This window comes from Callorhinchus milii, unplaced genomic scaffold, assembly GCF_018977255.1.
Source record: "Callorhinchus milii isolate IMCB2004 unplaced genomic scaffold, IMCB_Cmil_1.0 Scaffold1, whole genome shotgun sequence".
Taxonomy (NCBI): domain Eukaryota; kingdom Metazoa; phylum Chordata; class Chondrichthyes; order Chimaeriformes; family Callorhinchidae; genus Callorhinchus; species Callorhinchus milii.
This window is the reverse complement of record NW_024704742.1, coordinates 23,056,383-23,079,852: the sequence shown is the minus strand read 5'-3', so window position 1 is coordinate 23,079,852 and position 23,470 is coordinate 23,056,383. Positions and strand designations below refer to the sequence as shown.

The following is a 23,470-nucleotide window of genomic DNA, read 5'->3' as shown; positions in this document are numbered from 1 at the left end:
TATAATTCTGACTTTCCTACAAGGGAGAAGTAAAGAGATGGGTATTGGAGAGGCATATTAGGAGGGATGAAGGCTCCTGTGGAGTATAAAGACTGACATAAACTAGTTGGGGCAAATGGTTTGAAGTGGCTGCCACGTCCAGGCTACAATTCTCACCTTATTGCTTGTTGATCTGGGGTGAAAGCGACGTCCGACTTTAACGCTGCCGTAGACGAACACTTAAATAACACACTGTCAATGTATTAATGTGCTACACAAATCTTTATAGGACAGTCGTCCACATTTTCAGCTACCCTATTATCTAAAAAAAAATCATAATTTCTTTAAGAATTATTAGACATTGTAATCGTATCACGACTTATTTAAGTAACTTGTCTTTAAACAATGTTTTCTGTTGTTTGCAGCAGAATTTCACCCATTTTAAAAGCAACACTCCAAAACTATATCCCAGTATTAAATCACAGCCCATTGACCTTGTTCTGGATGATGAATATGCAACCCATTCCTCTAAAGTTAGCAGACCTTTCACCTTAGGAGTGATAGGTAAGTGTACTGGTTGAAAGTTATTAAATGCAGAACTTTAGTTTTTTGTTTGAAAAGAAAATGTATGCAAATTGTTCAACTGAAAGGAAATATACCCATGATTACAACTACAGAATTTTACCGCACGGAGGAAGGCTATTCGGCCTGTAGTGTCTGTGCTTGCTCTTGAAAGAAAGGATATAACGTACAACTTGTGCTCTAGGTATTCTCTATATATATATCTGAAACAGCACCCCTGCTGAGTCACATCTGGCGAAAATACCTCAGTAACGTGAATGTTCTGATTTTGTTGATGCTGCCACCCTGTAGCACCAATCGACCACTGTACCCTCCAATCACAGGCACCATAGAGGGTATCCACCAGTGGAGGCTGGTGACCTTTTTGACAGCTGAGGCAATCTGACTTTGGCTAACCATGTTATATTGTTACCATGGCAAGAGGCCCTTCACACACGTGCAAAGTCTTGGCCTCTCTCCTGCTGGCCTGGCTGCTGATCCAATACTGCGTTACTCCCGTGGCTGCCATGCTGGAACTGACTTGCCTTGCTCCTGCACTCCCGAAATTCGAGGTGAGGCAGTGGCTCACTTGCCTCAACTGACGAGTCGTCACTAGTACTCACATCCTTTGGAGCAGATGTTGCTTTTTATCATAGGAACCAGAGGCCCGATTGTTCAACTCATCTTAGCCTGTAAATTCTTTATACCCAAAAATCTTACATTAGTTTTCTGCAGTTGTACAGATTTCTTAATTACAACTCATCTTAATCTTTTTGCAATTCTGTCAGATCTTAGATTTCAAGACAAAATGGTCTTACCGGCTAGGAATTGGTGGAGGTTTTGGGCTCCTGGTACTTGTATGCTCTGCTTCCTTGGGTTAGCTCCAAACGACCCATAGAGTTAGGGCAAGGGTTCTAGCACACATTGTGCTTCACCCGTTTCCTATACTATGTGGCAGCGCAATATGTGGAGGATGTTTAAATTGAAGCATTAAGAATTCACAGTACCTGATCTTTCTTCCTTCAGCACATTGCAACCTTTACACTCCACTGTTACATCCTGCACAGCAACAACAACAGCTTGTTTTTATGCGGCGTCCTTCACACAGGGTAGTATCTTGGAGTGCTTAGCAGTGGCGGAGACTGACATGAGCTGGGGACAGAGGGACGGTGATCAAAGGCACGATCAAAGAGGAAACAAGCAAGGAGGGGCAAGGTGGAGGGATTGAGGTAGATTTTCAGAGTTTCGGAGCGTAGAGGCTGAAAGCATGGACGCCAGTGTTGGAGCGGAGGGGACGAGGGACATGCAGAATGCCAGAGCCAGCTGAGCGATGGCAGTGGGTATTGGATTGGCGTGCCAGCAGGTCGGAGAGATAGGGAGGTGCTGGGGTGTGAATTGATTTATAAGTAAGTCTGGAGAGTCTGGAAATCGATTTGTTCTGCAACAGGGATCAAGTGGAGCCTAGCAAGGTCTGAGGTGATGGGGTGGGGGGTGGGGGGAGTTTAATACAGATGAGAATATGTGTGGTGGAGTTTTGAATCAGTTGGATTTTATAGGTGGTGGAACTGGGGAGACCGGCAAGGAGGCCATTGGAAAAATCAAGACAGGACCTTACATACATGTAATAGGATGCAATAAATACTGGGACGTACGGTTCATTTTAATTTTGCCTACTCAAGTGCAGTGATTGCTTGCTCCCCCAATCACACAGCCAATCGAGCTTTGTAAGAGAGATAAGATTAATCAATATGAGATATAATCTTGAAAAATCTTTCCTTTTAAGATGTTCTGTGGTATCCTTGCAAAAATGAAGGAGGTGCAAGTGAGTGCATGTAGGAAAGATTGATGCATGGGGGAAAACATTTCCCATTATAGTCTTTGACAATCTGCTTAATGCTCATTGGAATTTTTTCCCCATAAATAGGATGAGAATGACATCAAAAACATTCCTGCCCAAAGGAAGAAACACAATACTGTCTACTTGTCACTGGACACCCTCTGACAAACTGGCTGAGATATAAAGGATTGATGTTTCATATTTTATTTTTCACTCTCTTTATTCCTTTTGCAGGTCCACAAAAATCCACATGTGTAGACCCTGAGGCCAGGTGGCAAAATATTCAAGGGGCAGAAAATGTAAGTGTCTTAAAGTAGTGCATACGTTTAATTTTAACCTGGTTGGATCTAAGAATGGGGGGAAATACAGAGTAACCACGTCATAAAATGCCCCAATTTAGTTCGGATTCACTTACTGCTCTATACTGGAACATAGTCCAGCATCCTGTTTGTCTTGTTTATTGTTGCTTCACACTGTTTTGACATGGTGAGACATACTCTTTCAGCTTCCCCCTTGATAAGTTCAATCCCATACGTGAAGCATATTTGTTTCCTATTCTTACACCCTATATGCAATACCTTATATTTATCTACATTGAACTTAATTTGCTAGTCATCAGTCCACATAATTACCCTAATTACCCTATCAAGTCCTTTTTCAGGACCTTTACTATATCTTCTGATTACTCCCCAGTTCGGAGGTCCTGGCAAATTTATCTGCTTTACACTGGGTCTGCAAATCCAGGTCTTGCTTTTTGTCATCAGCAAAAGTTGCAATTTTTTTAATATAAAGACAAGTAAAACATTGCAGTTTACCAATGTTCAGTGCTCTTCTACACTTTGAAATATATTTGTCTGCAATATCCATTTCCTTTATTAGTTTCGAAAACAAATCCCCAAAGTTTGATGGCTGTTCATTCCTTCTATTCTGTCCAATTAAACAGTCGGGAGAAGCAGACTAATCAGAAATTCTATAAATTTGTAAGGCTAAGGGGAGAGCATGGGGGAGTAGGATTAATTTCAATAGTTCTTTCAAAGAACCGACATGGGCACGATGGGCCGAATGGCCTCCATCTGTGCTGTATAATTCTATGGTTCTCAGTGGTTAGAGCACTTGCCATGCAAGCGGGAGACCTGGGTTTGATTCCCGACAGGGCAAAACGTTGGGCAAGTTTCCTCACTCTACACGCTTGTTTACCTTGCAGTAAGTAGGAACCCGGATGTTAGTTGATTGGCGGATTGCGTTTCCGAGTGTAATAATTGCTTCAAAAAAATAATAATAATAAATTGGTCACTCAATCCACGATTGTTTGTGGGACACTGCTGTGCGCAATTGACTGCCATGTTTCGCCCGCAAAATATACAGTCAATTGACTTTACAATATATTCTGTGAACGCTTTGTGATGTCTCGAAGACGTGATAAGGCGCTATATCAAATGCAAGGATTATTATTATTCTATAAGTAGCTAGTAGTCTCCCACTTGGCTCCTGTTCATCCTACGAGCCAAATCCTTAATTACTAGGGTTGTCCTAGCTGGACCTGCAACAGGATACTTACCAATGTGTGCAATGGTTGAGCTGGTAAAACTCCAGCAGTACTTGAATCCACCTCCGAGTGTTGGCTCTGTGTGTAAACCCTACCAGATTAGATGAGCATTCCTCAGTGGAAAATGTGCCCACTCCATACCAGACAAGCAGGAATTTCCATGCATACGTTGAGCTCTCAATAGTTTGAGTTGGATCTTTTTAAACGTGGGTCAGTCCCCCAGTTGAATAAAACAAATTAAATAATAATTTACACTTGTATAGTAATTTTCATGTTGGGAGAACATCGGAAAGTTTTTACAAGGATTGAGCAGGAGGCTAAACTATAAAAAATAATAATGCTTGCCTTATAATAATAGCGCCTTATCATGTCTTTGATACATTTCAAAGCGCTTCACATAATAAACTGTAAAGTGAATTGACTGCGTATTTTGTGGGCGAGGGAGCTCAGGGAGGGAGCTATGCAGGAAAGTGGGAAGGTGGCCACATGCACAATCAAAAAGATAGATATTCGGGAGGCATTGAAAGCAAAAAGGGAAGACGCAAGCTGGAGGGATTTCAAGAGGGAGTTTTAGACAGAGGGAGCAAAAATGCTATAGGCTCCTCCATCATGGAGGTGGAGCAGACAGGAGTCCATGGAACAAGCAGGAACTGTCAACAACTGTTAATGTGAATTGTTAAACTGACAGCAGTTGATTGTTTGAAATGACACGATAACAGGCAATAAGAAACCCTTTATTTGTTTCAAATCTATGGGTTGCACAGCCACCCTGGTAGTCTCATTTAACATGAAATAACAATACAACCACAGGAGTAATGAATTGGATTATACTGCCTTGCAATCAAAACCATATGCAGCTCACAGCCACTCAGATTTCAGTATGAAATGACTGATGTGACTTACTTTACACCCAACGATTAACAAATAATATTACACACTGTGTCGTCATGGGGCTGATGCTGTGCCTGCAGCAAACAGGATAATATGATACTCTTCTCTTCCCCAAACAAATAAAAGGTTTGTGACATAACTTTAACCCAATGCAATTCCTTTGACAGAGGCTCACCAATCCCTTTGTTCAACGCCAAGGAGCTCCCAGTCCTCTGTATTCCAAGAGGCAAAGCAAACTGTGCTGGGTGAAGAGACCTACTGCCTCACTAGATAGTGGGAAGTTACAGGAGGAACCAAGAATCCGTGCTGCTTTGACAAACGTACAGTGTCTGGAAGAATTTTACCAGATGACTGACAGATGCAACAGTGCACGAGGGCTCAAAGGGCTCTGTGCAAATAAGCAGCAGGAGCCATCAAGGCAGCAGAAGCAGAATCCCTTCTTAAAGAAAACTGGTAGGAGGCTTATGTGACAGCATGCTGTTCTGTCCGGGGAAGCAATCTCTATTATTGTATTGAAAACATGCAATTGTATTGTTTGACTGGGCAGTGGGGGACTTTCACAATGAAGCATTTAAGCATTAAATGTTTATGGACATTTCTGTGTGCAAATTGGCTGCCACATATACCTACAAAATACTACAAAACACACTGTAATTTATAGTATATCCTGTGAAGTGCTTCAGGACGTCCTCATGACGTGAAAGGCGCTAATCCATGCAAGGATTATTATTAGTAGTAGTGCTGTAGTAGCATTTTACCTTCCTATCTGCACATTGTCCACGTATACAGACATGGGTGGATGATATATATGAGTTACCATAAGATGTATACTTTTGATCACGAAATGAGGATATGGCTTAATACTGTTAATAATCATTGTATTTGATATAGTGCCTTTCATATCAGGAGGACATCTCAAAGTGCTTCACAGGATTCACTGTAAAGTGTAGGTAGTGTGTATTTTGAAGGTAAATGTGGCAGCCAATTTACACGCAACAATATCCAACAAAGAGTCATGAAATGTATGACCAATTTTATCTGGGGATTATTGGCCAGGACACCAGGAGAATCTCCCTTCTCTTTTCAAATAGTGCCATGTTTAAAGTCTCATCCGAAGAATGGCACTGAGCCCCAGCACTGCATAAGAGTATCAGCCTAGGTTTGGATGTAATATCCCACATTGAGCTCCTGCTCTCAACCATTTGTGGGGAACCATGGCATGAACAATCAATTTACGAATCTCATACTTATCATGTTTATGATCTTTCCAAGTGCTGCAACATGCTACCCTACGGGAAAGTAGCTATGTAAATGCAAGTTGTTATAATAATAATAATAATAATAATCCTTGCATTTGATATAGCGCTTTTCACGTCTGGAGGACGTCCCAAAGCGCTTCACAGAACACACTGTAAAGTGAATTGACTGTAGGTTTGTGGGCGAACGCGGCAGCCAATTGCGCACAGCAATGTCCCACAAACAGTCGTAGATTGAAAATGACCAATTTATTATTGTTTTGGGTTTTGGAGGGATTATTATTAGGCTCTGTGTGGGGTAAGGAAACTTGCCCAAGGTTTCGCCCTCTGCCTGAAATTGATCTCAGGTCTCTCACTTGCAAAGCGAGTGCTCTAACCACTGAGCTACAGGACTCCACTCCTGTTCCTATGTTGCTATATAAGTAACCAAAGCAAATGAAGCAAAGGCAAGACTGTGCAGGATCAGCTGTGACTGATGGTTGTTGCCTCAGACATTGGCCTCTGTTGCTCACTTAGAAACAGCAGAGCCTGAACAATACAACACATTACATTTGTTTAGCGCCTTCCACGTTGGGAGGACATCCCAAGGCACTGGATGTATGTTGTTTTTGAAGGGGAAGATGTAGACAAAATAAAAGGTCTAGGGCAAGAATCCGTGCCCAACAGTATTCCTGGCTGTAGAAGCAGCAATTTAACCTGGCTTCACCGGACACTGTTTTAAACCGAAGATTGCAATTTCACACTAGAGAGCTGAGTACTCGCTCTAATTGGGACCCGGCCCATCATAGATAAGCAAACAGTGCAGATTCTCCAACTGTCTTTCCCTCTCTGCCCTTTTCTCTTTCTTTCTCTGAGTCTCTCTAGCTCTGTCTACATTAATTGCTTTCCCTAACCCTGCACTGCATAAACACCTTTGTGCTACCAGGACAAAATACACACATTCATGTGTGGTTACCAAGGACTCAATTTACTTACACAGTGCGGGTAAATTGTGTCCCTAGCAACCTCACGAGCATGAGATTGGATTATTGAGCCTCTCAATCATTCTGCGTTGCAGCCTAATATGGATAAGGTAACTGCTGTACATTTAAAATTAAATGACTGAATTTAACAAGAAGTAAAGATTTTAGCGGAAAGGCTAAGTGGAAAAAGTCAGGTATTTTTGTATTTTCAGCAGTGTGAAGAGAGAATTGGTCTTCCACAAGTTGGGGAGGGGGAGAATATTCAGTCCCAAATCTGTTGTAAAAGACACAAAACAACCAGATTATTTAACCTTGTGATAATTCTTACATTTCATACTGCATATTTCCCCTCTTAAGAATGCTCATTGAGATGAGAGTTGCTATTAGTATTCCTTCGGGAAAACTGCACTCCCATAAGAGCCAATATCACCAGGAATGGAAGAAGGCAAAAGAACTTGTTTCTTTGTGGAACCACCAGAACAAGATAGTTAACCTAAGCACCATGAGGGATGGGTGGATTTAGGCAATGCAGTATGTAAAATCAGAAAGTGGACAAATTGCCCCCCCAAAAAGGATGCTGAGAAACTGAAGAATTCTCACTTCAGTTTTAACTTTAGTCATCCCACTCAGCTCCAGTTAACCCTGCAAGTCAAAGCGCTAGCTGGACAAGCAGCGGGAAAGCTTGCCAGACAGCGAGAATTTCATGCATCTCACCTACACATGGAAATTCCAGAGATGGGTTGTTTGGAATGGAATGTCAGACAGCAATATCAATGGCAATTTATATGGTTTGAGCTGGTCAGTTTCCAGCAGTACCTAAACACACACTCTGGGGTCCTCAATCCTTGGCTTTTGCTAACCTACACCTGATGCTTTCTGGAATTAGGTAAGCAGGATGTGTCCCTTCCAGGGAGGGGGTGCACAATCCATTCCAATAATCTATCTCTGGAATTTTCAGGTGTACGTGGGATGCATGAAACACTCAGCTTGGTTTGGATACTCTGAAGCATGGTAATGGGTTTCCGCATGTGTCAGACCTCGGCCAACCCAAAAAAAATAATTTCAACTTCAGTGAAATTGACATCCGAGGATTGGGATTCACTGGTTACAAATCCTTTTATTAGTCTTGGAAACAAGACCCCCCCCACCCAACACCCCATTGTTGCAACTTCTCTCACTTTGCCTCATTACTTCAGGTGAAAAATATACAATACAAATTTATATTTTTACTTTACAAGTTTACATTAGATTTTGTTGCACTAAATACAGTTCATGTGTAGCTAGCCGTTGATGTTTATTTTAGCGTTCTGAAAAAATAAATTTGCATTTTTGTGCAGCTCCTGTAAATTTAGGGAACGTGTTGGATGTGTTGGTGACGAGAGGCTTCAATTCAAAAACCGACCCGACAAAAAAGAAAAGAGCACAGAGGTAAATATTAAAACATTTTCTATGTTATTTCCAGAATCGAGGGTAGGAGCTTATGAGATGTAAGCAAACAAATTATAGGCGGGGACTGTTAGAGACCGTGGTTTGGATCCATCAATGCAGACCCTATGTTATAATGGTTGTGTTTTGGAATAGCCGACAGTCATCGCCTGAGACATCACTGCATAATGTACTGATTTCCAGTGCTTGCTGAGATGCAGTGAAATCTTCAGTGCCTGTACTCCACGCACTAGAAGCCAGAAGAATACTGACCTTCCAATATAATAATAGTAATAACAATCCTTGGATTTGATATAGCGCCTTATCACGTCTTCGAGACGTCTCAAATCACTTCACAGGATACACTCTAAAGTGTAGTGACTGTATGCTTTGTGGGCGAATATATAAGATGGATCTATGGAACTACTGTGTTCCAAACAGACCCACTTAAGGGGTCTGACTGTATCCAGACAAGTTTCAATTGGTTAAGATTTTGATCTCAATGAATAGAGCCAAATCTAGTGATAAGAGGGTTTACTTACATTATTCCATAATTGTAGAAATGGGGACTCCTTCCAATAACTAGAATATTTTCATGCCAGCCTGTGCGAACTCCTCTCTGACCTGATCGATTTTCAGAGTTCCTACACAGCAACAGGAATTCCAATACAAATTAGATCCCAGCATTTCATTTGGAAGTTAACTAATTTGATTTGGGAGACAAAGAATTGTACTTCTGTGGTTTTCTATAAACGGTAAAGGTAAAGTGACATCTCACTTAACCATTTAGCCCATTATAAATTTTGAAAATGTATTCCTTTCGTATAAATTTTAATACGAAAGTGTAGAAATGAGGGGACAAACTTCAATTTTATTTTGTGACGTCAGACTTGTACGTGACATCTGCATTCATTGAAACACACCATGTTTAATGTTATTTTTTAAGCGTACCGCCCCGCCAGTCTCCTTCTTTGCCAAAACGCTGTGCAAAAAGTGACCAGCGCCCAGAAACAGCTCTGACGATAAACTCTGCAAGAGGTAAGACAATGTTTCAAGATATATTCTTCATCAAGGGATTCATATGAGCAGAAGGGAGGAAGGGGGAGAGGGGGAGGAGTTGTTGGATTTGAGACCAAAATACAGATTAGTTGCTTATTTAACCTCTTATTCAAATCAGTGCTCTTATTCACTTCATAGCTTTTCTGGTTGGGGTGAATTTTTATTTGAAGGTTGGTTTGTTTGTGCAGCGGAATATTCCAAAATGATTCAGTTTACGATGCTAAACCAAATCTTTTGAGAGTAATTTGTTTGGTTGATCATGATTAACATGCCTGAGAGCATTGAAATGCAATTCAGTTGGTTAGATACAGGATTTTTTTTTGTATGGTTCCTGTTAATTGAAAATGATCAAAAATTACCTCAGGTCTTAGACCGTACGTACCACAGTTCGCAACGGCAATTGGGAAAAGCCTGAGAATAGAAATTCCTGTAGGAAATCATTGAAAGAGTTACTGTCAATTAGTGGGTGTGTGGGGTGGGGGCTTTGTGCTGCTTCAGTGTTGCCCAAGTATTTCAGGAGAGCTGCGCACCTTCCAGGCTTTGTCCATCCCTCCTGATCCAAACCCCCAGCTCGAGACAAAATCCCTGACTCCAGTGCCTCGGGAAGCCCTCCCGACATGAAAGGTGCTATACAAATGAAATTTTGTATTGTATTGTAAGATACATAGGGAGTTTTACATGGTACAATTACCTAGTAACTTACGTGCAGGAAGGAGTTACCCAAGGCTGGATTGATCCAGCCTGCAACCCGCACATTGTTTTGATCTGGGCATGTGCCGTTGCCTTCAGAAGTCTGGCTAACTGGCATCATCGCATTCAACAATCACTGTCACCTTTAGTCTCGCGTAGATCGGTACTGTTAATCTGCAATAGTCCAACTATCTGTCTCTTAGACTGTGTCCTGAAGCTTATAGTTGCTGAAAAAATGAAAGTTTCACTTGAAGGAGCATGTGTTGTCTAGTCCGTCATGTTGGACCCTTCTATGGACTGTAGCAAGTTTACGCCTACATGCAACAACCATAAATCAGCATTGGTCTTTAAGGAGTCTAACTTCACCGAAGTTACAAGACAAACAACTGTGGTATGAACCACATCTGTGAATGAAGTCCATTTTATAGCTTTACACCCCAAAAGAAGGCCTTTGGAATTTCACTGGAATTTTAAGATGTGTTGCATTATTTTATTTTCCAAATTCTTTCAACAACATCACTACATTTATGATAGAATTCTAGGCCCCATGACCACTTAGAAACCCAGACATGGGATCATAAAATCTTCGGAGTCAGTGCTAGCATGATTTCTGAATTAATTATCACTGTTATCAGTGAAAGCGCTATTACAGTTGAATTCAGTTTCAGTACCGATATAGGTGAGGTTTCTGGTGCTCTGATTATACTCTGTTATGTTGGTTGATTGGCTGGATTGCATCAGCCAGTGTCAATGAGCTATTAAATTAAACAACAGGTACAGAACCCAGATTTTTATTACACGTTTCTACCTCTAAAAGATATTTTATTCAAACTTCTACAAAGAGCATACCACTGAAATATTTAAACAGGCTTTACTGTTATAATGCTTGGAGTTGAAAGGACAAATGTACACTCATGTCAATTGTGCATATTTTCAAATGTTAAGGATCGCTCTCATTTCCTTATTTTAATTTTTATTTTTTAAACTGTTACCAATGAAAAATGGCACTCAAGCATGGACTCTCCTAGAAAGAGGCACAGATGGAATAGTGAGAAAAATCTCTCTTTCTGGAGGAGCCATAAAGATTCACAGCAGAAAGTGCTAAACCCTCTATCCAATGGGACCCTGATTCATCAATGAGGTTACTCACTACTTTGTCTTCAGGGTACCAGTCTAACCAGAATGTAGAAGACAACTATGGATTGGGGAAGAGTGCGACATATTAAAACAAACAATTCAAAACTGCTCAAATTTGTTTCACTCCTTTTCCAAAGGTTCTCAAAATAAGCATTCATTTTCCAGCCTTGGGGAGGGAGAGGGGGAGGGGGTGGGTTGGTGGTCTAGTGGGATTCAAAGCTTTGGTTGCTCAAGCCTTGTACATTTTATTTTGGTCAGCTGGGTGTTTGACACATGCAGAAACCCATCACCATGCTTTAAGAGTATCCAAACCAAACTGAGAGTTCCATGCATCCATGCATAGGCTTGTGCGTATTGTTCATGCAAGCCTGATCACCACAGTGCATTTTAGTAATCGCAATTAGCCAAAGCTGCTAACCGGGGCAGTTCTGACGAAGGGTCATGGACCCGAAACTTTGACTCACTTTCCTTTCTCCATCGATGCTGCCTGACCTGCTGAGTGTTCCCAGTGACTTCTGTTTTTGTTTCAGATTTCCAGCATCTGCAGTATTTTGGGCTTTGTTGGTCATTTATGTTATTTATTAAAACAGATACTGTAATTAATAAGACCGATAAAGTTGAACACCTAAATAGATGTGATGGTCAGTAAAGTCTGAAATGGTAATTTAATCAAGGAGCTCAGATAACATTACTTCCATGGTTTACATTTATTACCGAGAGTTTAAATAACTGAGTGAAAATTATGAACAGCGACCTAGCATTATTTATAACGGTAAGAAAATATATTTTGTGTTTTTGAGGGAATTTGCTTTCTTATAAAGGTATGTTATACGCTTTTTCTCCCCTTCTACCCCCCACAGCACATTGTTAACCATAGGCATAATTGATAATGGCGTGAAATCACCTTATCTCAGGCTCTCTTGCTGTGCAGCTCAGCCTACAGATCGGGTATAGGACTGTGACAATCACTTCATTAATACAATACTCCCCATTTCAAACACAAACACACAGTTTTAGTGCACTTCCATTTTATTGAAACTTATTAAAACTTGATTATTTCTAAAAGCAAACACCGAAATGCTTGGTAACACAGTGTCATCATGTAACTAGCTCTATTTTTCTCCGAACAAGCGATGTTAAGAGTCAGCCTTGCTGTATGAAAAATAGAAGCAGTATATCGAATGATGTATATTCATCGCCACAGTTTCAACCTCTCCCAAGAAAAGCTGAATGTAACACAGTCAGTTGCGGATTGGCAGCCCAGAACGGCTCGGGATTGTCATGTAAAATGGGGGGGTGGTTCATTCATGGGGGACGGGGGCACCAAAAAGCATAGAACATCCGTGTGTTTACAAATTCGGGCTTACATGGAACTTCTCAACTAGATTGCACAAGGTGGTAAATCAGGAGACGTTTACGTGGGCGCTCGGTAAATTTCATGATTTCCCATATACCCAGCCCATCACTGAACACATTTACATATGTGGTGGTCTGAATATTGAGTAATCGGTAAGAGAGATGTAGATACTTGTTCTTTTGGATGGTTCCAAATCATTCCAAATTTAATCTCCTTTAAAATAAAAGATTTTTAAAAATATATCTATATTACCAGGGTTGTTTTGGGGCCCGAGGGGGAAATTAAGGCATGGCACATGAATGGTAATCTGCACATTGCATGAGTTCAGTAAATGGAAGTTCATTAGCAAGGAAGGAAAAATGTTGGTCATTATTGGCCATTCTCTCAAAGGATTGTGTCAATGTGAGTGATTGATCCACATAACCGATTAACTTTTGGAATACATGTTGGATGCATTTGAGGAAAATCTGCAACCGGTTAATTTACTCCTTGGCCAGAATCACATTTGAAATGTAGTGAACACATTTGCTCACCCTCCTCTCAAAAGTTTATCAGTGGATGTGGAGAGAAATCGGGAAAAGCAACAATGATTCTACAGATTTAAGGTCTAAGTTATATTTTTTAAAAAGTACACAGAAGTGAACTTGTCTTTTATGGAGATAATATTGAGAAGCCCAAGACTGGGAAATACTAAAAGGTGTGGAAATTGTGGATTTTGAATGGATTATTTAACTTAAAATATGATACGAACCAGCCTCAAGTGCGACTAGAGTTTAGGGGAAAAAAATGTTCCCATGTCTAAATGTGTACACGTACTCCAACATAAAGCAGTTACAAACATTTACAAAGAATGTGCAGCCCAGAAGCAGGCCACTGCCCAACCAGTTCGTACTGGTGATTATAACCGCAAGAATCTCCACCCTATCTTAATATTGCATCTGGTAAGGCTTTATGATGATACTGCTGAGGATGTGGAAATATTGTCTAGAAAACAGCTGGAATGGCCCGAATAATGGTTCTTGTAATCTTCAATAGACGTCCAGTCATTTTCTAAATAACCTCAGACAGAAGGGTGAAATGTAATAGAGCTTTATCTTCCTTGAAATCTTATCAAGGGCAATTCATCTCAAGATGTTAAATAATATAAAAATAATAAATGGTATGAACAGGCAGAGTCAATGATACAGGAATTGTATATTGCCTGTTGAAGGTGGGGCTCAGTGGGGTGAACAGCCTGCTCTGAATCCAAAAAGATGTCCTTAACTGTGGAATAATTGCATTAGTTTTTAACTGCATCAGTTTTGAATCCTTCAGAGACTGCTCTCAGCTGACAGCCAGCAAGGCTAGCTGCAAAAACATGTCATACACTTTGGGAAACAATATTAATCGTAGTGTCTTTGGAGACTATTGTGCTGTTATTTCTAATATGGTTAGACATGATTTGTTTGGCAAGAACAACTCTTCAAATTTGCCGAACTACCTAGAGGAAAAAATTCTGAAAGAATTGTTTCTCTTGCAGTTAACAGTTTGGCCAGGTTGATAATCCTTTTGATCAGGTTGGTTGTAATAAGTCCCAGCTCTCTATCATTCTCTATATAATAAACTAACAATAGAGTACAGTTTTACCAAGCAATCATGGTTGATCATCGTTGATCAGTATCTGAAATACTACAAGGGGAGCACTAAGATTATTAGACATTGTCACTGACTCCTTCCTGAACATAATATATTCACTAACAAGAATGAATTGTCCAACCAGTAAATCAAAAAAAACGGACTGGGTCGCTATTAGTGATTCATTAAAAACAGCTTATCTTTAGAAATTCAAAATGAAAGCACTTAATTTTGCTACCAAAGCAGAACAGCCCCTATCATTAATTAATCTTTAGAATGGCTAATTGGCAGGTCTCCAGAGATTACTATCTCTGTGGACTGACTAGTTCTGTACATTCTGTACATTTTAAGTGATTTACATTGGCTCAAACCCAGCTTCAGAGGTACAAAACCGAGACTTGACAGGGTTGTCTGATAGATCGAGCCCTGTCAAACTCCCATTCAATTTTTAGTCCAAAGGCTCACAGCCTCTGGTGTTTATACTTGTTAACTGTCCTTGGTAGAGATTGTACCACACCAAGTGTGTGTGTGTGTATATATATATATATATATATAATATATTATACTAGCTATGCCCAGCTACACTTGCAACCAATTTAATTTAATCGGCCTTCTCTCTTTCGTCTGGCATTTTAATTTGTCCTTGAAAGGCTTGATCTTCGCTTCTTAGGCATCTTTATCCCTTAAGACTAGGAACTCGTTAGCATCCCTTGTTCACATATTTGCACACATATCCTTTTGGGAGGACTCAGTGGGAGGACTCCTGGTTGGGAGGCCTCCTGTAGTAGGACTCCTGGTTGGGAGGACTCCTGGTTGGGAGGACTCCTGGTTGGGAGGACTCCTGGTTGGGAGGACTCCTGGTTGGGAGGACTCCTGGTTGGGAGGACTCCTGGTTGGGAGGACTGCTGTTGGGAGGACTGCTGTTGGGAGGACACCTGGTTGGGAAGAATCCTGTTGGGAGGACTCCTGTTGGGAAGACTCCTGTGGGAGGACACCTGGTTGGGAGGACTCCTGTTGGGAGGACTCCTGTGGGAGGACTCATGTTGGGAGGACTCCTTGTTGTGATGAGCTTGTTTAGGTCATGATAGGAAATCCCTGAAAAAAATATGCCTATGACACTCCCCTGTGCAAGACCTTTCCGATGAGGTATAAATCATGTCTCTACGTCAACAACAAAATGACATTTGTAAAGCACCTTTCACGTCGGGAGGATGTCCCAACAGTCGGGGATCAGGGTTGGGGTGAGAGAGGGCAGAGAGGTAGGAGGGTGGCTGAAGCATGGTCAAAAAGGAGGGTCTTGAGTCACGCCTTGAAGGAGCCAAGGGAGACAGCAAGGCGAAGGTATTGTGGGATGGAATTCCAAATGGTGTGGGTAGAGAGGCTGAAAGCCTGGCTGCTGATGGTAGGGCGGATCGGGCGGGAGACATGGAGCAGGCCGGAGCTTGCTGAACTGAAGGAGCGGATAGGTTGATAGGTGGTTAGCAGGTCAGAGAGGTAGGAAGGGGCAAGGCCATGGAGGGCCTTGAAAGTGAGGATGAGTTTTGAACTCGATCCTCTGAGGGATGGGGAGCCAGTGGAGCCAGACAAAGTGGGTGTGATGGGGTTATGGAGTCAGTGCGGGAGAGGACACAAGCTGCAGAGTTCTGGATGATCTGAGGCTTGTGGAGGAAGAATAGGGGAAACCAACAAGGAGGGAGGGAGTTTCTACAGTTGAGTCTTGAGGTGACGAATGCGTGTATGAAGGTTTCGGCGGTCTGAGAGATGAGGCAGTGGCAGAGTCGGGCAATGTTACGGAGGTGGGTGAAGGCAAGAGCGGGTTATGGCATGGATATGGGGGAGAAAGAGTAGTTGAGGGTCGAACAAGACGCCCTGATTCCTCACTGGCTTGGAATTGAGGGTGGAGGCAGAGAGATAGATTTGGGTGTCATCCGCGTACATGTGGAAGTTGCCTCCATGAGTGGGTGATGTCTCCAAGGGGGAGCATGTACAGGATTGAAGAGGTGGGGACCGAGGACAGAGCCCTGAGGAACACCTCACGAGACTGTGTGGTGACTGGAGGAGAAACCATTGGTGGAGACAAATTGGAGACAGAACCTTGAAGGTTGAGGTGAGAGGAGAGGCGGTGGAGGAGGATGGAGTGGTCCACGATAATAATATTGTGATATAATAATAATGTGTTCTGTGAAGCGCTTTGGGACGTCCTCCCGACGTGAAAAGCGCTATATCAAATGCAAGGATTATTATTATAAGGGTGCGTAACCTCTGTCGCTACTTTGTTGCAGAATACCATGCATACCTTTTTAATTAAAAATGCTTAATTAAAGCATTTTTTAATATATTTTTTAATATAGTTCATCAATAAGATGTTTAATATACTTTTTAATATAACTCATCAATGATAGGAGATCCCACCAAAGAAATGTGAGGTATGAGATCTTCATGCAAAGAATAAGAGAGTAATCATCTGTTTTCCATTGTACAGCCTTCATTTATCTACATTTAGCTGATTCATTAAACTAATGTGAAGCCAGGCTTTGTTAGCTTTGAGTCTGGATAAGGGATTTTTCTTTCCCTGGTGGCAAATCAAAAAGTGAGGACTAAGCCAGGTTTTCAATCTGGCATTTGAACCGTTGAAGGCAAATAACTAGTTTAGTTTTGGCTTTGATTCACTGGGAGGCCTTTTGTTGCTCTTGGACGTCATACTGTACTTGGACGTGCATCAACTCATCAAGTACATACACACATTTTTGCAGTCAGAAGTCACACAGCGGTGCTCAGTTACATTAAAAAAATACTCAATGTCTACAGTATAGAATGGGAGGTGATCTAAGACTATGTTACAAGTAACAGCAGGGCAAGTCAGTATTAAGTATTAAGAAGTTCCCCCTGCCTACTGCTGTGATTTTAACCAAATGCTGAAACAAAATGTGAAACAAAAAGAGTATTGTCCTAGGATTGTGAGGAAAACACGTAGTCGTTTTACGGAAAAAAATGGCAGAATTAAAGGCATCCAAAGTGATTTGATAATTGATTGAACGTTGCGCTTTTAAAAGAATCATTTATTTATTAAATGGAATCATCACCAATCCACATGCAGTTAAAATAAATATAATAAGACGTGGTGAAAAACACATTAAATGTTAAAGTAAACTATGGAAGTATATCCTGGGAATTGGAGTAAAATTCCAATTACATAGCAGTGGTACATAAAAATTTGCGGAATATCTGATTTTACAGTAAAACTTTTCTTAATTTAGTACCCGGTAATTTATTCCACCCTGGTTCAGCGCCTTGGGACATCCTCCCGACGTGAAAGGCGTTCTACAAATGTAATTTGTTGTTTTTTTAAGCAGTGCTAAATTTAATAATGAGGTTGTGAAAACATTTAATTCCATATTTAAATTGTCGGAACATTCACTAACCTGTTTATTTGGTTAAAATTCCATTGGCACTAAACTTAGTGCAGGTGCTTTAATTTCACCCAGACTTGGCCAAACTTTCAACAAAAAATCAGCAAACAGATCAATCTTCTGTTCCAAAAGCATTACTAACATAAGTTTCAACAACTTTTCTGCTGTCTTACATGTCACGTTTAAGAGTAAAGTTGCATGGCTTATCTCCCACACAAAGTTCTTACAATGCTTCTGTGCTAGATGGGCATTTTAAGAACTCATAGGTGCTGCATCGTGGGTGTCTTGCTATTTGAGAAGGGGGATTCAAAGCACTGTGAATCAAAGTCCCAAGCAGACTGGGAAAGAAAATTGCGCACAAGGATCACAAAAGTGGGAGGAATTACCTGAGAGGTGACTTTTCCATCAGAGATCAAATTATTTGGACTTAATGGACTATAATATTTTACAATGGTTTTAAGGTGCCAAAGGATATCATTAGCTCAATGGTTAGAGCACTCGCCTCGGAAGCGAGAAACCTGGATTTGATTCCCGGCAGGGTGAAACGTTGGGGTAGTTTCCTTACTACACACGCCTCTGTTTACATAACAGTAAGTAGGAACCCAGTTGTTAGTCGAATGGCGGATTGCTTTTCTGGGGGTAATAATTCCTTCAAAAAAATAATAAATTGGTCACTGAATCCACAACTGTTTGTGGGACACTGCTGTGGGCAATTGGCTGCCGCGTTTCGCGCAGAAAATATCCAGTGAATTCACTTTACAATATATTCTGTGAAGCGCTTTGAGACCTCTCAAAGCCATGATAAGGCACTATATCAAATGCAACGATTATTATTATTATTGCACCATTACTGAGCTTGTTGATTTATCTGTCATGAATTTAAAAATAGTAGTGCTTGGGTGTTTGAGTGAGGTCATTGGAGTGTTGAACTTTTATTAGTCTGGTTCATTTTCTAGGGTGATGTAGGAGGGATTGGTCAATTCGCCCTGTGTACAATCATTCATCAAATCACCAATGCTCCAACGCATCCCAATACTTTACATTAAGTAAAATAATTCACTATCAGGTACAGTGGAATGTCAGGCAAAATGTTTCAACCTGGGTAGAACTTCACAAGTGAGGCTGGTGAAACTAGGATGTTGGTCTCATTCAAGACAGAGCTTGGTACTGTAACGAAAATACAGTAAGGTGGTTCACCTGGAAAGATGAGATCAAATGGGCTGAAGGATTTTCTTCATCCAAATCTAATTGAATCTCCAGATGGATGAAATGACATAAAATGTCTTATGCTATCTCTGAGGATACGTTTGGGTATTAAAACAAATCTTCATTGCTAGGATCACTTGGAGGGGGTTACAGTATTACTCTGATCACAATCATTGAATTTGGTCTCAAGTGCTCTATGTTGCTCAGCATTGGCAAATGTAGAGGCATCAAATTGGCTTTTGATGAACAGCTCCGGCAAGCTTCAGTTGCACAGGGTGAAATAAGTGATCATTGCCCTAAAGTTGAGAATAATCAGCAGCCAATTTCCAGGCACACTTCATTGACTTTCATTAACCACATTTCACAGCCCATTGCGGAACTCTTTCAGGCCAATGACCTTTCGTCAGAACTTTACAGTATACCCTGTGAAGCGCTTTGAGACATCTCAATGACGTAATAAAGTGTGTTATCAATTGCAAGGATTATTATTATTATTTATTTTGCAGAGTGAAATGCTGTGTTTTTCTCTTGAGATCATGTTAATGCTTAGGATCCCCTTGTTAGCAACTTCATCTGACTTATGAACTATATTTCCTAAACACATTCATTTATCAATCGTGACTTCATGCAAGTGTCTTCATTGATTCTTAGATAAGTGTTATGTATTCTTACAAAAGAAAAGAAATGAGGATCTTGCAAATCTCTGCAGTACATATTTAAAAACTAGTTTAGGGCTATTGTGAAGTATTATTGTGGATATTTAATTGCTACACGGTTTCTCATGAAGAAATAAACAAACAGTTTTTTTTGTAAGATGACTAATTTGTGGTAAAAATAACTTTGGCTGAATGGATTTTTCTTGGATAATATGTTTATCTTTGTCTTATTTTTATCTTAATATGTGGAATATGTTATGCATTCATCTTGAGAAATTGAAAACCAGTCTCAGCTCCCATCAATCCTTGGCTTCTGCAGGAGTCATCAGGTCAAATGAGCTATGGGACAGTTTTACAGTTGATTGTGGATTTAACAAGGAGAATACTGGTGGAAATAGTGCTGGTCAAGCTCTTTATTTCTATTGCCAGCATGAATATTGTTTTTCTTGTATTAAAATCCCCACCAAGGAGCTATTTATCATTGCAACACCCATTTTTGTCTTGACTACTGTTCATAATTAATTAGTGACATCTACAACAGATATAGGTAGCTCAGCGTACACTCATCACCTATCTCTTCCACTAAATACTAATAATGGCGGGAAATCTCATTTATTTAGACAGTCAAGTCACATTTCTTTTAGTGATAACATTATGTGAGACCCCCATAGTCATGTTATGTTAGACCCCCCTCCCACCCCCTCCATAGTCACAGGGTGTCTGTGGAATAGCATTGACTATCCGATCTTTTATTAGTCTCTTACTATTGATGTTACTTTTCGCGATTGGTCATGCGATATTCATGCACAAACAGAAACATTTCTTTAGCATTTTAGCACTTTATCTTATTGAAACATTTCAAAGCACTTCACAGGTAATTACTGTTAAGTTGACCGTTAGAAGAGAAAAACAATTCCCTTCCGTTTTTTGAATAGTGTCATGGGATCTTTAACATCTACTTCAACAGGCAGGTGAAACATCACTTTAGAGTCGCATTTGATTGCTGCTATCGCTAAATATGTAATCCTCCTGCAGTATCGCACTGGAGTTTCAATTTAGAACAAATAGCTGATATCCTGATGTTTAAACCTACCAATTAACTTAGAGTTGTGAATCAGGTCCCTCTTACCCAAAGCTAAAAAAGTTTGCTAGATTTAAGAAACATTAAATATCCACACTAATTAGGACTGAATCTATTGTGAATGTGAAAACAGTGCAGATATCATGTGTGTTTGTGCCTGTCTCTCTTTCTGTACCAATCTAACTAAGTATGTGTCTACCTGTCTCACACACTTAAAATGTTTTTGCTGACATCACAATCTGGGTTCACTTTAACATTGGAGACCCAATGTGGATAACCAAACACGCAGCAACAACAACAAAATTACATTTATAGAGCGCCTTTCACGTCGGGAGGATGTCCCAAAGCGCTGAACAGTCAGGTGTCGGGGCCCAAGCATGGGGGAGGGGTGGTGTAGGGGTGAGGGAAGGCAGAGAGGTGGGAGGGAGACCAAAGGTACGGTCAAAGAAAAAGGTCTTGAGACCCACCTTGAAGGAGGCAAGGGAGGAAGCGAGGCGAAGCGACCGTGGGATGGAGTTCCAGAGTGTAGGGGCAGAGAGGCTGAAAGCCCGGCCAGCGATGGTAGGGCGGGTTGGGCGGGAGACATGGAGCAAGCCGGAGCCCGATGAATGGAGGGAACGGGCAGGCTAGTAGGGAGTCTGCAGGTCAGAGATGTAGGAGGGGGCAAGGCCATGGATGGCCTTAAAGCTGAGGACGAGGATCTTGAACTCGAGGCCTTAAAGGTGAGGACAAGGATCTTGAACTCAAACGCAGATCATTAATGTGCAGTTATGCAGCATTCTACTGTAGATACATTAAAGAAATTGAATGGGCAATTGGGCAGGTAAAATAGATCAACCAAAAGGCAAAATACTCAGATGCTGAAAATCTGAAATAATAACAGAAGTCGCTGGGAACACTCAGCAGGTCAGGCAGCATCTATGGAGAGAGGAAAGTGAGTCAACGAAAGGTCATCGACTTGAAACATTACTTCACTTTCCTTTCGCCATAGATGCTGTCAGGATACTCAACCATTCGTCCCCTGGTTTAGTCCTGTGTTATTTTCTAAACTTTTGCTTTACTTGCAATTTCTTTAGCATGTAAGTGAAGACAGCATAACTGTATTGTTATTGATGGGTAGAATAAAATAATGATAGAAAAAAAATATAGAGTCCTGTAGTTTAGTGCTTAGAGCACTTGCCTCGCAAGCAAGAGGACCTGGGTTTGATTCCCGGGCAGGACGCAACATTGGGCAAGTTTCCTTACACCATACGCCTCTGTTTTCATAGAGGCAAGAACCCAGTTGTTAGTCGATTGGCACATCGCTTTTCTGGGGTAATAATCCCTTTGAAAAAATTGTCACTCAATCCACGACTGTTTGTGGGACATTGCTGCGCGCAATTGGCTGCCGTGTTTTGCTTGCAAATTATACAGTCAATTCACTTTGGAGTATATTCCGTGAAGCGCTTTGAGACGTCTCGAAGATAGTAGTTGAAGATCCATTCAACTAAGCCTTTCACTCAATCCAGCCTTCCACACTGATAATGCATTTCATTGCTCTTAGCTGGGTGACTAGACAAGGACTGGGAGAAGTGGAATGCTCCATCTCAAAAGTGTTTGTTACAATGAGGGTGAGCTGTTGTTGCTTGGCTTCTTACATTGAAACCATATTATTTGTCAGTCATCACTCAACATTAGTGATATTCTGAATGAATTCATATCCTGCAATAAACTGTTCCCTGGCCAAAGCTACAGTGGGAGGATTATTGGTTTACCTGTTTCTCTGTTATTCTCTGTGTGCTATCTTTCTGTCAACTGTATTTGCAATTTTTCAGAACACAGCAATAAAGTATGGTGTACCTGTGGTGTGATCTAGAACTCACCCATCCATGTCCTCTGCCGCAACAGGCTCTGTGAGCCTGGCACCCCCATGGTCACTGGACGGGCTTCACTGGCTCACTACAACCTTACTTCCTACAATCTTACTATCCCAGCAGCTCAGCTAACCTTGTTCATGTTCTCTGCTTGATCCGCCCTACTATCTGTGGGTGAGCTTTCAGCCTTTCTGTCCCCAGTCTGTGGAATTCCATCCCAGAGACCCTCTCGCCTCCACCTTTAAAACTTATCTTTTTGATCATGCTTTTGGTCACCTTTCCCCCGCCTATCTAACCTCCTCAGCTTCCCGGCCCTCCACCTCATAAGCTCTGTAAAGTGTTTTGAGATGTCCTCCAACATGGAAAGCACTGTATAAATGTAAATTGTTGTTGTTGTAAAACAGATAATCCAAAGAATTATATAAAATTCAGCGCGGTTTCAGAAATGTAATGCATTATTGTTCAAAAGTCATTGTGAGAACATGTAACAGTTTATCTTTAATGTGAATGAGAAAAGCCCAAATCATTAAATGTTTATTTGATTGAATCTTGAACGTGGTGGCATTTCTTTGATTGGACCTCATTGTTCTCAGGTTAAGTACAATGCTTATTGTGTTGGGCTCTGACTCTAGTTTTCTTTTGGAAATAAAAAATGATTTCATATGGCAGCATCTTTAGTAATGCAGAAGATCATTCTTGAATTATTGAAGCCCTTTTCAATGTACTTGGCACAAGAACAATAGACTGCATGGTACTTTTCTCAATGTACACAAGTGCTATTTGAAATCCAGATGAAAGTGATTTGATCAGAATTCTAAGTCCTCTCTGTCACAACTAGTTTTGTAGACAATTTGGGGTACACTGACCCCAAACACCAATCTGCCTTACAGACACCATTAAAGAAGCTTCAGCAAGTTTGTGCTCCTGTTTACTGATTAATATATTTTAAC

General features: G+C 40.9%; 1 long non-coding RNA gene across 1 annotated transcript; it reads left to right on the top strand.

Annotated features, from left to right (window-relative positions):
- Positions 1-8,375: 8,375 nt before the first annotated feature.
- Positions 8,376-23,057, top strand: LOC103185502. The gene is made up of 3 exons (XR_006085465.1): positions 8,376-8,460; positions 9,404-9,495; positions 22,482-23,057. It is a non-coding gene; the product is annotated as an uncharacterized LOC103185502 (long non-coding RNA).
- The last annotated feature ends 413 nt before the right edge of the window (positions 23,058-23,470 follow it).